At 37.7% G+C, this 14,663-nt stretch overlaps 1 protein-coding gene across 3 annotated transcripts in view; it reads right to left on the bottom strand.

Moving 5' to 3' along the window:
* Positions 1–14,362, bottom strand: part of WASF2 (WASP family member 2) — a 40,186-nt gene extending 25,824 nt beyond the window's left edge. The window contains exon 1 of one of the 3 annotated variants that reach the window (XM_032227674.1): positions 14,231–14,362. The gene's annotated coding sequence lies outside the window, so the exon portion shown is untranslated. Of the gene's footprint in view, positions 1–2,509; positions 2,584–13,899; positions 14,014–14,230 lie in introns of those variants that run through there. The other 2 variants (XM_032227675.1, XM_032227676.1) reach the window with 2 other exon arrangements.
* Positions 14,363–14,663: the final 301 nt, after the last annotated feature.

The raw sequence follows: 14,663 nt of genomic DNA, 5'->3' as shown, positions 1-14,663 counted from the left end.
AAACTAACCATCCGATTTTCAGCAATCATAAAGTATTAAAGTGCCTGTATGCTCATGCCATTCATCTTTAAAAGACACTGATATTTCTCTTCAAGAATTTGCACTCTGTTGGAGAACACAGCCATGTGTTTATGAGCTGTCCAACTAGCGAAAATAAAATATACAGCATTTAATTAGCTAATTTTCAAGAAAGAAAAGGGAACCCACCCTCTCTGAGGTTAGGCAGCAAACAGCTTTGCTAAAGGAGACAGCTGTCTTGTGACAAATGCTCTGATCTGCTCTGGGATGGAATGGGGGGGGGGGGGGGACCAGGAAGCTGACAGCTTGGGGAACATGGCTTCCTGTCACCAACAGCAACAATCCAAGACTCTTTTTCTTTTTTTAAGTCAGCTGTTTATGCTTGACTTTGAACCACCTTTTTATAGTCTCTGTGGCAGCTGGCAGCTTATCTCTGAGGTCCAGGAGTCATTCCTGAATGCTTTTCTATCAGGGTGTTAAGGGACCGAAGCTGATTTAACTTTTGCTAATTACCTCCCAAGCCAAAATCTGAATTTCCAAATTTGACCTACCACTGCAGAGGAGTCCAAGATCTAGAGGGTACAGAACAATATACAAGGTTTTATGCGTAACACAAAGTTACAGTGGGGAGAAATCCCTCCCCTAAAATTAACTGTTGGAGCAAAGAGCAGCCAGGAAACCTTAAAATAAATTAATTTACCTATTACCAAGATATCCTAGGCTTGGGTATCTCAGAGATCAGTCTACATATTGTGCTTATAATCATTAGGAACAATAATTATTAGGAACAACTTCTAGTTCTGATTTTATAATAAGTAGATTGGTATTTTAGTCTATAAGGTCTCAGTCAAACTTCATATTATTCTGCAGTGTTGTTTTTACTAAACTTCTTAATTTGGAACAGGTTAAGTAAGATATATTTCAAGCTATTACAATGTTCTTGGCAAGTCTGGCTCTGAACTTAACTCAAAGGTTAGCTTCAAATGGATGGTTTTCCCTACAGTGATTAGCTTCAGAGAAGGATTAGCATCCTTCAGATGACACACATCTGGTTTGCTAAATGTCAACTACTGCTATACAGTATGTTGAAAATGGGAATATCATTCTGAAGAGATGCACAAAGGCAATCTTTGTTATTTCTTAGAATCTGCAAAGCAAACCTACTGTAGGTCACTATTTGAAAAATATAAAAAAAATATTTACAAAATTCTCATTGTGGTAATGTTTGCCTGTTTGTATACTTAAACTAGACCAAATGGTGCATTATATTGTCAAAATTTTTGAATCAAGGTACCTAAAATCCACTAACTTAAAGGGTGCATTAAAAATAAACACCAGATATTTGGTTTAACAAAGCAGGAAAGAACAGTTGCAATGTCTATTGAGACAAAGACTAACATAAGAAGTAGCAGTACAAAAGCGGAAATGGAAGTGCAACTGTATGCACATACCGGTGGAGTAAGAATATCACAAAGCCACCAGTTATATAGAAATAACATTGAAGAAAACTACAGTCCTTCAGAAATGAAAGGAGAAAGCCCCAGCTTAAAAAAAAAGTTGAAAATAAGGTTTTTCACTTGGGGATTATGAGAAGTGAAATCCAAACACATCTGAAAAACACCAGCTTGGGGGAAGTCTGATCCGAACTATGAAATGGGCATCCTCCTAAAACCATATGATCGTGCATTTTACCCTAAAATCCTATAGCCTTTCTGCCATGTGGCAGCAGCTATATTGATAGATAGATAGATAGATAGATAGATAGATAGATAGATAGATAGATAGATAGATAGATAGATAGATAGATAGATAAAAATAGCCAGGAGTTCTTACACATTGCTTATTATACACATTGCTTATTAAACATTTCTGGTACTAAAAATGCAGTGTTGGAAGAGGAGATACGCCACTTGCATACAATGCATATTTGGCTGGAAAAAACATGCTATCATTTGTGTGCAGATACTACTAACGTTTCAGACTATACAAACAATAGCTTGCCAATGGTTCAAAGATCAAAAAGAGGCCAACCAAAACATAATACAATAAAGGATGTATACAGGACTCATGTGCCCCTGAAGATATCAGAATTTTTTTCACTGTCATAAATCACAAAAATGCTTATAGAAGGATTACTTCAGGTAAACCATTCTTTTAGTATGTTGCTTTTTCCCCTGTTTGAAAACTAACAGTGAACACTGAAAGGAAGGAAACGAACAAGAGCCCCACCCTCAACTAAAATAACAGCAAGAAAAGCTACAAATAAAACGTTTCTGATGAAGTTGCTCCCACTCTCATAACTGAAGCAGAAAAACTCCCCCACCCCCCCACCCCTTTTTTAAAGAGAAACTATCTCCTGGATAATATGAGTTTGTAAGTGTGTGTGGGGAAATCCCTCCAAAACTATCCCTCCAAATCAACATTGCCACAACAATTCTCCTCTAATGACATACCACACTTTAATATCAAGTATCTTTTAGGATATACATACAAAATACTGCTATAATGATTTTGACAGCAATCGGCCCAGTGCGTTAAAGGAAAGAATTTGCTTAACCATGTCAGCAATTATACCTCTGGTTAAAAAAGCCTAGTTCCCCTTTGGACTTTCTGAATGTTTGCATATCTTTGTTGCTGAATGTTTGTTACCAGAGGTTATGTAGATCCCAGTGGTATATAAAAGGAATCTACTGAGCCACTAACATCAAAGTTGGGTGTTTGTTTCATTCATTTCCTAACATCTTTCAACACGTAAAGTGTCAAGTGTGAAAAATAAACTAGCTCCTTAGATTCATTATCTGGGTGAACCATCTTTAAATGCAAAAATTGCAATCAAATATTTCCTGTTACCACTTTTTTTGCATTGCTATGTAGAAATATTGATCCATTTCTCCAAGGCAACTCGGTAAGGTGCATTTTCTAGACCAGGGGTGTCAAACTGGATTTCATTGAGGGCTGCATCAGGGTTGTGTTTGACTGGGGTGGGGGCGTGGCCAGCAAGACGTCGCTTGTGTCGGGGTGCCTGTGGGCGCCTGAGCACTCTGCTAATGAAAGTGGAGCTTGAGAGGGCTGCATGTGACCCTCCCGAGCTCCGTTTTCACTGGGAGAGGCACAGCGGGCTGGTCCTTCACTGTTTCCAGGGCAGCCTCAAGTGGGCCAGTTCTAAGCACCCCACAGGTCAGATCCAGCCCATGGGACTTGAGTTTGACATCTCTGTTCTAGACGAACTGTTCATTCTAGTTATCATATTTGTTGGGTTTAAATTGGAAATCTGATTTTCAGTGATGCTTACAAGTTTGCAAACTCTTTTGAATTTTCAGTATTTCTGCCTAAATGTGACCCAAAATGTGATCTGGTCTCTACACATCCCAAAACTAAAGAGAATCTAATTAAACAAATGAGTCAAAAATTATACTTGTTCATTTATTTATAGAAGTAAAAGATCCAAAGCTAGTCCATATTTATGCAGAGAGATTGAATGTTCAAATTTTAGCCACCATGCCAAACAGTGAATCTCTTCTTCATCTCTAAAGGCATTAATGACTATGGAAGTCATCAGAAATTTCTGGGTGGGATATGACACACATTCAGAATCTGTGATGAAAATTTCATTGAAGGGTTAACTTTTTTTGTAGGACAACCCCAAATTAGTCCTGTCTGTTAATGAAGAACTTATACAACTGGTCCTAGATAGCTCTTTAACTCAACAGACTGAACTGGGGGAGTGTCACTAAACTAAAAGAATGCTCATAACTCGATGACTACCTATATTAGAAAAGTAATATCACTAAAGGTTTTTATGTCATATCTATGAATTATCATCAGTAATTTCATCAACTTTCATCTGACTTGGAAGATTCTAAACATATTTTAGTGCATGTGGCACTCTTTAACTCTATTTAAATGTTTCTGTTGGGATGGGCAATGGATTCATGTATCATTAACCAAAGAATGTTTTACCCAGGTATGGAAAGCAATGGGAATGGAGGATGAAACCAAATAAAAATTATTCTATTTCCCCATATTGAACACTGAGCAAAGGCTAAAGGACAAATGCATCTGACGCTATTTAAACACACTTTAAATCTGATGCAGACCAGCAAGGACATGGCATTGAAGAGGATACATGTCAATCACTGGAAAAATATGGGCTTAGCCTAGAACCAGGAAGAGATGAGAAAAACTGAAGGCTGCCCTGCCTTGACACTCTTTGGTAGAATCTCATATTTTCAAGAGTCTTTTGTTAAAAGCTATAAATTGATTGAGTTCTAGCATTTCTTGTGATATCTATTTCATGATCTGGTCTGCTTTGAAAAGTTAACACCTGAGATACAACCAAATTCATCTGGGATTCAAATTGGGGTTCAATGGCTCAATCATTAAAGATGCTAAGTTTGTCACCTGGAAAGCTGACAGCCTGGGTTCAGGACCCGAGTGCTGCACAACAGGTGAGCTCCTATTACTTGCCTCAGCCCCTGCCCACCTAGTAGTTTGAAAGCATACAAATATGAATGGATAAATAGATGCCACTTTGGTGGGAAGGTAACAGTGTTATGTGCATCTCCAAATATAGTCATGCTGGCCACAACTACAGAAATGTCTTCGGACAACGCTGGCTCCCTCAGCTAAGAAGCACTGCCCCTAAGAGTCAGACTAGACTGGACAGGAGAAACCTTTACCTGAGATTCAAAATAGGATCCAGAATTCTGCTGAAAAATGTACCCACAGCAGCTATGTGCAATTTTGCATCTTTTCAGATCTCCCTGGTCAACTTAGAATCTGGGAATAGAAATGGGTAGGAGGGATATAATGAGAGGACAACAATGGTGGGTGCAGAAAGCAGACACCTTTCTTCTCCACTTTCAATCTCTCTCGCCTTCAAGCAAATACCTGAATAGAAACTTGTTAAAATATCTGCAGATCATATAACAAAACCAAACAGCAAATTCTCCAGCTTCTTAGGGGCAGCTTTTCATAATACCCAGTGGTAGATCAGACACACCAGAAGATCTAGAAAAAAAAAGGGGGGGGGGAGAACTAACGAGTTAAAATTGTAAGTTTCTATTAGGCCACCAAATCAGAAATCTTATTTCTTTTTACCAAGGAAAGACCAGTTGTTATTTCCGGTGTCTTAAGACAGTGAGTTCTCTCAGCAGTTAGTAATTCCTTTGGGAAATTGCCAGAAAGAACAGTTTCAAGTAATTCTGAAAAACCAGGAAAAGGGAGGAAATGATAGATATTAGAAACCTTTAAAAGGAAGATCCAGAAGAAAATTCTGCATCCTGCCAAAAAAGGATGCAGTAACCTATCTAAGAGAGAAGCCTCAGCAACAAGCACTGTACAAGTAATTATTCAAGACACCATTGTTATATCACATCATATCCTCCTATAATAAGCACTTACACTTTACCATTATCTCAAATGCAGATTCCTGTCCTTTACAAACACCTATAGCTAGCAGACAAACAATATTTGGAAAAGGGAAGTTATGGTTTTAACTGAGTCTTTCCTCACCCCTATCCCTGCCCAAATATTTTTTCTTTCTTTCTTTACATACTGTCTTAAAGAGCTTAGAGTTCCAGAACTGCTAACTATACAACAATTAAATTGTCCTTAAGACAGCATAGATATTAAAAACAAAATATACTGTGAACTGTCAAAAAATAATTTAATTAATGTTTTCGACAACTCAGCCTTAAATCCTCATTTCCTGCTCATAAGAACTGACTCATATATAGCCTTAGTTACATCTTTCTTACAGAGTATGCTTTTCTTTATAGAACCAAGGATGAACTAATATTCCATAATGCCCAAATGTTTGTATACATGCATGAAATTTACACAGGTGTTTCTGTAGGTTTAATCCTTGGAAGATATTTGCCATAATCGCCCAACATAATCAAACTTACAACAGAAATTTATTTATTAATGTATATTCTGCAAAGTGACAATACATGCTTAAGGGTTAAGATTGTCTTCATGGCTTCTTTTGCAATTGTATAGATTTTGAAATAATCGTTAGCACACAAGGACTAAGTTTGCATGGGTAAAACTAAGCTGAAATAAATTTGAATTACTTGTGGTTCAGCATGTTGTGAAAACACAGCAATTTGTTGCCATGTTGTATGAAGTAGGGCCTTTACATAAAGCCATAATACATAAAGCCATAATATCAGTTATTTATTCAGGCATGGCATGTTATGTTAACATAGCAATTCAGTTTTGTTAGCGTTAGCATATTATACAAACTAATCTGTTAAATTTAACTGAAATTCTGATTATTTTTTCTTATCTACACAGATAGAAGTAGGAATGCTTTAACCTGACACCTGTACAGATAGCTATTTATAGCCATATTGATAAATAATGGTTTATCATTACACATACAAACATGCTATTACCCCATCCAGCTGATCTTAGTCAGGAAAAGGGGAAAACTGGAAAGAGATTTCCGAACAAGAGTTGTTGTTTCCTGTTCCACATCTTAGCAGTTTTGCACCCAAACCTAGTTATAACAACCAATAGCTAAGGTCTACCTTACAGTACAGGTAGTCCTCAACATACAGCCGTTTTTCACACTTACAACCATTATAGCATCCCCATGGTCATGCCATCAAAATTCAGATGCTTGGCAACAGACTCATATTTATGACGGTTGCAGTGTCCCAGGGTCATATGATCATCTTTTGCAACCTTTTTTCAAACAAAGTCAATGGGGAAGCCAGATTCACTTAACAACCATGTTACTAAGTGCAGTGACTCACTTAACAACTGTGGCAAGAAAGATCATAAAATGGAGCAAAACTCACTTAACAAACGTCTAACATAGTAACATAAATTGTAGGCCTCAATTATGATGATAAGTTGAGGACTATCTGTATTTAGTCAAAGGCAAAATGTTCAAGATATAAATTTTCATTTTTTATGATTCCACTTAAACCACCTTTGATTATACAGTGATTACAGCTGAATATTCAATCCAACATTTTATAGGAAAAAAAGCATATGAATTGTTAGCTAATTCAATTGTACTCCACTAGAGATAGAAGGCACTTACTACAGATTAATCTGATCAGATCCGGGATTCAGTAGTTCATCAAATGTGTAAGCAAGGGTTCAACCAAAGGATGCAAACCGTGTAGGTGAAACCAGCTATTACAATGATCAATGATCAAGAAGTAATCTCCACTGAATTCAACAAGCGTTACCTCCAAAGAGCTTCAATGTGGTTTAATTCAGTCTTTAAAAAATACAATGAATAGAAAACAGAAATCCCAAAACAAGCCAGATATAAATTATAACAATGCCATTGTTAGAGGCTACTGCAGAGATTGGCTTATCTTTAAATCCATCTTATTCTCTCCAGAAACACTAGACTAGAGCAATTGTAAGGATATTAAGAACATCTTTAAATGCTTGTAGCAAAAACATACATCTTCAAATGACAAGACTGAAAACTATTCATAAATTGAAAACCAGCTACTATGCATTCTTTTGCCAGGCTCAACAACATTTCACAATTAATGCTATATATTTAAAAGCTGAATTGATGCCAGTATGTAAATATATCTAACATGGTTGGCCTGTCCTCATTTGTAGATCGCTGCCATATTGTTTTCTCTACCTGGGAAATGCAAACATCAATTACTTCTCTACACAAAGATTTGCACATATTTCTCTTTAGAGATTTTCCCTCTCTAGTCACAAAGCAACTAGTTAGGAATGATTTATCTGCTGACATTCTTCAGGACAGATATCTAAAACTGTGCCATTTAAGGAGCACCCCTTTCCTTAATTCAGTTTTTAAATTATGCACTACACTTTCAATAGCAATTCTAGATTACTGAAATAAAGCAGCCTTTCTATAATACCTACAGCTCTTTCTAATTCACCTTATAACTTATACAATTAATTAATTCCAATATCCAATTTCTTCACCTTACCATTTGTTGGGAAATACTGGGAAGATAAGTCTTTTCTTAATAATTAAATGTAAATAGCTCACTAAGTATAATCCAATTACTTTAAGAAAAATCATTACAATATGTGCATGCATTCTTGCCCTAACAGTTTTAGTATTTTAAATTAATCATTGCTGAATACTTATTAAGTCAATCTCTGACATTACAAAATCTATAACTGCCAATTTCTTTTTAAGGTATTTTTATAGATAGCTTTAGATTTCATTATTTTCATTTGTTTTAGGTTTTTTTCTCAGAAGTATCTTAAACATTTGAATTAAGAATTGAATACAGCTTCCAAACAATAAGAATAATTATTACAAGAACATATACCTACGGTGGAATCAGGACACCTTTATAAATTTTACAAAATAGCCAGGTTAAATGGGCTATTAGCAAAACAATCACTGTGATATAGAAAAGATGGATATACCAGCCTGCATTCTTGGGTTCTACCTCCAAACTACCCTTTTAAGCAAGCAGCTAAACAAACCAGGATTTGTACTGATTTGAGTAAAGCATTCATCTCTTAATAGGAATGCTTTTGCTAGCTATGTCAATATTCTGATAAAAACTCTGTATTTGATTACAATCCCCGTAGTCCTCAACTTATGACTGGTCCTTTAGCAACTGTACAATATTATGATGGAGCCCCCAAAAACTACTTATGGTTTCAAAGTTCCAACATTGCCTTTGCCCATGGTCATATTACTATATTTAGCAAATGAACCATATCTGTAGCTATTTACAGCACCCTGTGGTCACATGACTGCAATTTACAATGTTTTGGCCAGAAACTGGCATTTATTTCTGAATCTGATTACCAACAAAAAATGGCTCATAACGAAAAATGGGTTCCCTTACAACTGCGGCACTCACTTAATTGCCACAGAAAAGTTTGTAAAATTGATCCAGTCACATGGTGACCCCCCCCCCTTACAACTATCATGATTTGTGACTCTAATTTCTAGGCTCAATTACAGTTGGAACTTGAGGACTACCTCTACAATTATCACTCTGAAGCTAGAAAATGGGACAGGTTTACTTCTGCAATTCTGCTATCCTTTGGAGGCACTACGCTCATGACAACAGAAGTAAAGATTTTTCTTTCCATCTTCACATTTGGAGTCAGAAGAAAAAGCAAATGATTATTTTGCTGTCACGTCACTGATGCACTCTAGACTGCAATCTAAGCAAGAAAACCACAGCCTTCTCCCCCAAAGATGGAGAGAAAAAGGTTTGGCACAGTTGGAAGCCAGCCTATTCTTAGAACCACAGCCATAGTTTGAGGCTAGTGAGAGGCTGGCCCTCCTATTACATTCAACAGGGGGCAATGAGACACTTGCTCTGATGAGTAGAACTACAGGTTCCTACAGTTGGAGAATAACCTCTGCCACCTCAAAGTACAGTTGTCGACAATTCCTCATTGACTTTTCTCATAAATCAGTAGCATTTTACAGGAAGAGATCAATCAATCATGAATTTCACAATATCTAATCATTCAAGAAAAAAAGATTTTAAAGATACTTGAGTCTAAACCAAATCTGAAATGTCAATTGAAAGGATAAAGTAGAACGATTCCCTAAAACCAAGAGAATCAGCACAGATATGGCAAATTCTCTACCCCATTATACACAATTTTATACATAATGCGGTAATTCAAACATCTGTAGCAATTTTAATAATTTCATTTTTTCTCACATCTTTTCTAGGGGACTCAAAGATAATCTAGGAGCCACTGTAGAAGAATGAAGATAAACAAACCTAATGAAAAACAGTAACCAAAAACACCAGGCTGAGGATGGAGAGTGAGACCTCACCGAAATGTTGCCAAGACAATCTCAATCTTACACGGAGAAAGACCCAAATACAACAAGACCAGCATGTACATACATATACATACATACATACATACATACATACATATCCCTCCTACCTACCAGACATCTGGAAACCAACCCTAGTCAACAAATGAGCCCCACCCACCACCCAGGCCATTACAACACAAAACAACAATGGACACACAGCCAGCACCAATCAGCACCAATCTACCAATCATGATACAACACATGACCAATCATTCCACTTACTGAAACAAAGCCAGCACTCCACACACACACCAAGATTTATAGAAAGATGGCAACTCCAACCACGCTTTAAGCCCAAAACCCAGCCTGAAGATGGCGAGTGAGATCTCGCCGAAACATTGCCAAGACAATCTCAATCAAACATGGGAAAAGATCCGAATACAACAAGACCAGCACACCTACACCTGTGAAAAACTATGAACACACACACACACACACACAGATGCCTCTTGCAGCTACCATATGGCAAAACTAAGAGCAAAAATTGTTAGAACACAAAAAAGAGCAATGATCCATTTTTTTATCCAACTGATCTTTACACTTACAAAATAATCATTAACTTTTATTCAATGATCCAACAACCTGCTTTTTGCATAGGCCAATCAAAAGTATTGATATAAGAAATTATGTTAAAGTGTATATGGCTGTATTTTCTTGAGATCATGCACATCATTCTCCAAATTCCCAAAAGTATATGTATATCGGCATACATGTGCATACACAAGTAGGCTCATATCTTGCTCTTAGGCACAGGAATTTTTCTGCCAACTTAATTCCAACATAGGACTTTTTGGGATACAACATAGACTGCAACTATTTCTCCAAATACCTTGAGAATTCCCACTCCAAATAACTCTCCAAACTACCACCTTAACATCTTCCTAACCAGTACCTCTAGGATAAGCCAGGGAATAAAACTAACCCATATGCCTAAGTAATATGCATTCCTTTCCTTATCAAAGGATGCTCATTTCCATGCAAAGCATCAATAGAAGCAATTTCCTGTCATGTCATTCCACTAAACCTTTATCAACAGACTGCAGAACATCAGAGTTTTTCCTGGGTATGCACTGGATGGATTCCAATATCAATGGAAGAGAATTCCAATATCACCAAAGCCAATGGCTCCATTTTGGCCTTCTGACATTTTAAAGTGCTTTAAGAGGCTGTTCAACTATAATGCTAATAGTGTTCTGTTTTTTAAAGGCAAGAGTTGGGGTGGAAATGAAACCAGAAGGCAGACTTCTTCATTTATCTTCCATAATATGGATCAAAATAAAATTTCCAATATGATTCTAGGCCATTTTTTAAATTGGGAAGATTAAGGGTGGGGATATGGAAGCAGCTTTACCTCTCACTCCTATCCAAAATATTAAGCTATAATGTGGGGCCTTGGTTTACCATGAAGCATAAATCCAGCCAATGTGATTTGTAAACCACTGTTAATGGCTTTCAGACCATTATGTCTTGTTCAAAAGTACTGTACTCAACAAATAATTAAAATAAACTATATTATGATCTGAAAGATTGATTACTTTTTCCCACTTATGGTCAGCATGGATGTTTTCCTATTTTATAGGGAAACAGCTCTCCTTTCTCTTTATTACTTATTACACCAATTTCCTTTTCTCAATGGAAATTACTCTATGATTAGTATTTTCTACTTTAGATAAAACATTCTTAAATCCCATAGGTTCCTTAATCTTCTAGTACATGATTAGGTCATCATATCTGTTTAGAGACTCCACCTTCTTGCTTCATTTCATTTAGTCTTTCCTGCATCAGCATTTTCCTTGTCTATGAATCACAGCAAGACGTGTGTTCCAAGACCCTATTAAAGCCACAGAATTGCTTTCCTGTTCCTCTATTACTTTGTTCAGTTTCATTGAGTACATCACTCCAGTGCTTTTCTTTTTACCAAGATAAATGCCAGAATGCCCTGATTTTCTTTTGGCTTCAATGTTCCCAGGTCCTTCCCTACCATCTTACCCACAAAAATAAGCAACATCACATTTTTTTTAAAAGCTTTCCCTATTCCTTGTAACAGATTGTGCACTTAAAAGTATCCCTATGAATTATCTTCACTAAGATAATAATAACATAAGGAATGTTATTATGAAAAGTACAATGCATACATTCAGACTACATTTTCAAAGAACAGCAATTTAGCTTAGAAACACACTATTGTTTTATACTATTTACCAAAGCAATATTAAAAGCACCACAACTTATGACATATATAAAGACATTTCATATACAATTGACACCACATACCAAACAGAAATGAAAGGCTTTACAAATTTATACTGGGATTTTTTTTTACTTAGTATGTGCAAATTACAATCCTAAATATAATTACAACAGGATACATTCCTTAGATAAATTGTTTATTTTAACCGTGTTAATGTCCCATCATTTCCCAAGGAGTTCTGAACACAAGAGTTTCCCTCCCTCGCAGTATGTACATATCTTCCTTGGGATGAAGGCTAAGCCTACAAATAGCACTGCCCCAAATTTCCATGCATTGTAGACTAACAGTACCCTCTTATATCCAATTGTTTTCAAACACTCTACAACCACCATATACCAAAACGATTCACAGTAAAAATTCAAAGTCATCTGGGATGAATAAATTCTTCCCCTCCAGATATTACATACACTATATATTATACATAGTTTGACTGGATTGTCCTATGAAGAAGCCTACACTATCTGTTAAATATTGAACTTCCTGGTTTTATACCACTAGCTTCACTTCCTTATCAAGAGTGAAAGAATGTGGGAGCATAGACCTTGGGAACTGGGCAGAATACAAATTTAATAAATAAACCAGAGCAATTTACAAAAAAACTTATTGCAGGGTAAATTGATCAATACAAGTAGTCCTTTGCTTACGACCACAATTGAGTTCAAAATTTCTGTTGTTAAGTGAGATGCTTGTTAAGTGAGCTTTGCCCCATTTTACGACCTTCTTTGCCACAGTTAAGTGAATCTCTGAAGTTGACAAGTTACTAACCTGGTGAAGTGAATCTGGCTTCCCCACTGGCTTTGCTTGTCAGAAGATCGCAAAAGGTGATCCCATGACCTTGGAACACAGCAACGCTCATATATCTGAACCAGTTGCCAAGCATCTGAATTTTGATCAGATGACCATGGGAATACCACAAAGATCATAATTATGAAAAAAATGGTCATAAGTCACATTTTTTCAGTGCTATTGTAATTTTGAATTGTCACTAAGCGAACTGTTGAAAGTCAAGGACTACTTGCATTCCCAATAACCACACGATCTGGTTATCTAAAAGCAATTTTAGACCCACATATTTTTTTCCTCTTTTGAAAAGCCACCCCGCTGCCTTTAGTAAGATTCTTTCGAACAGTAAAAACTGTACATCTATCACTGTGATTCTTTACCCAATATCTGTATAAACAGCCAACTGATTGCAAACAGAGTAGGACCAGTATAGATATGGACCAAAGCAGAAAACTATACAACACTATTCCTGAATAGGTTAGGCCAGAATTCACATGTACTCAGATTTCTCATCTAACATAGACATGGAAAATAGATTATTAATTGTCTTTGTATGGTGCAAGAATAACAGCAGTTTTGGGTCCCATGAATGCTAACAAATATGTTACAGGATTGAACTTGCAGATTTCATAACCCCTCAAAAGGGAGGCGGCATGAGCCTTCACCTTTAATCCAACCTGAACACCCTTCTCACTTTAAGTTGTAATTTTACACCTTTCTCACTTTTTGTAATTTTAAAAAGGAACAAAACACGTCTGAGTAAAACATGTTTAAAACATTTTCTCTCCCCGCCCTCCCTTATGAAAATAACTCGGGAAGGAAGAAGAGGGACAAATAATCAGGAGAAAGCTCTAGAGGAGGGGTCTCCAATCTTGGCAACTTTAAGCTTGGCGGACTTCAATTCCCAGAATTCCCCAGCCAGCAAAGTACGAAGGGCTCCTGATTTTGGTTCTCGCTTTGACCACGAATTTTCGGGCACCGGGCTCCGAAATCCTTACCGCAAGCCCCATTCACTTACTTCAACCATCACTGTGCACTTGGGAGGATTTCGGGGAGCCAGCAGGAAGCAGAAGCCGCGGGACGCGAAGTTTGTATTGTCCCACTCCAGTACCAGGCGCCATTCGTAGGACAAGCCCCGCCCCTCACCTGTCTGGGGCGCCACCCGCATAGGCCCCGCCCCTCGCCTTCTTGGCCCTCGCCTCCTCTACGTCACCCCCAATGGTGCCACTCCCACTACGGTATAGAGCACCTTTCCAGTTTACCTCTCCCCCCTCAGCTCTTTAAGGCGACCCCTGGTCTTTTTCTTCCCCACATTTCCCCCCTTCCCGCTGTCACGGGGAGAGACTTACCTGCCTACGGCCGCCTTCTCCGATGCGCTTCCACTCCAACTCTTCACCACCGAAACAAACCGTCCCAACTGTCCGCCATTCCACAGCTTTCCCCTCAGCTTCCCCTCACCGATCGTAGTTCACGCCTACTCCGCCGGTCCGTTTTCTCATTGGCTCTCGGCGGTCTTCCCGCTCTCGCTGGATTGGCCGAGTTCCACTGCCTGTCAAACATTTACCCGACGCGATTTGCGTAGCCAAGCCGACTTCCTTTTTCCCCCCTTTCAACGACCACACCCTACGAAGTCTTTCTTTTTTAAAAAAAAGAAAAAACGTAAACAATATGGGCCGTACCATATTCTGAGACTAGGAGGGCGGAGATTCATGTGGGAGAGAATAGTTTCGGACAAGGGGTGACAGTAGACTTCGAAAAGAAGGGATCGTCGCACATTGTCAC

Source organism: Thamnophis elegans, chromosome 12, assembly GCF_009769535.1.
Source record: "Thamnophis elegans isolate rThaEle1 chromosome 12, rThaEle1.pri, whole genome shotgun sequence".
NCBI classification, from domain to species: Eukaryota; Metazoa; Chordata; class Lepidosauria; order Squamata; family Colubridae; genus Thamnophis; species Thamnophis elegans.
Note: the sequence above shows the minus strand (reverse complement) of the source record. Positions and strands in the feature narration are given on the sequence as shown.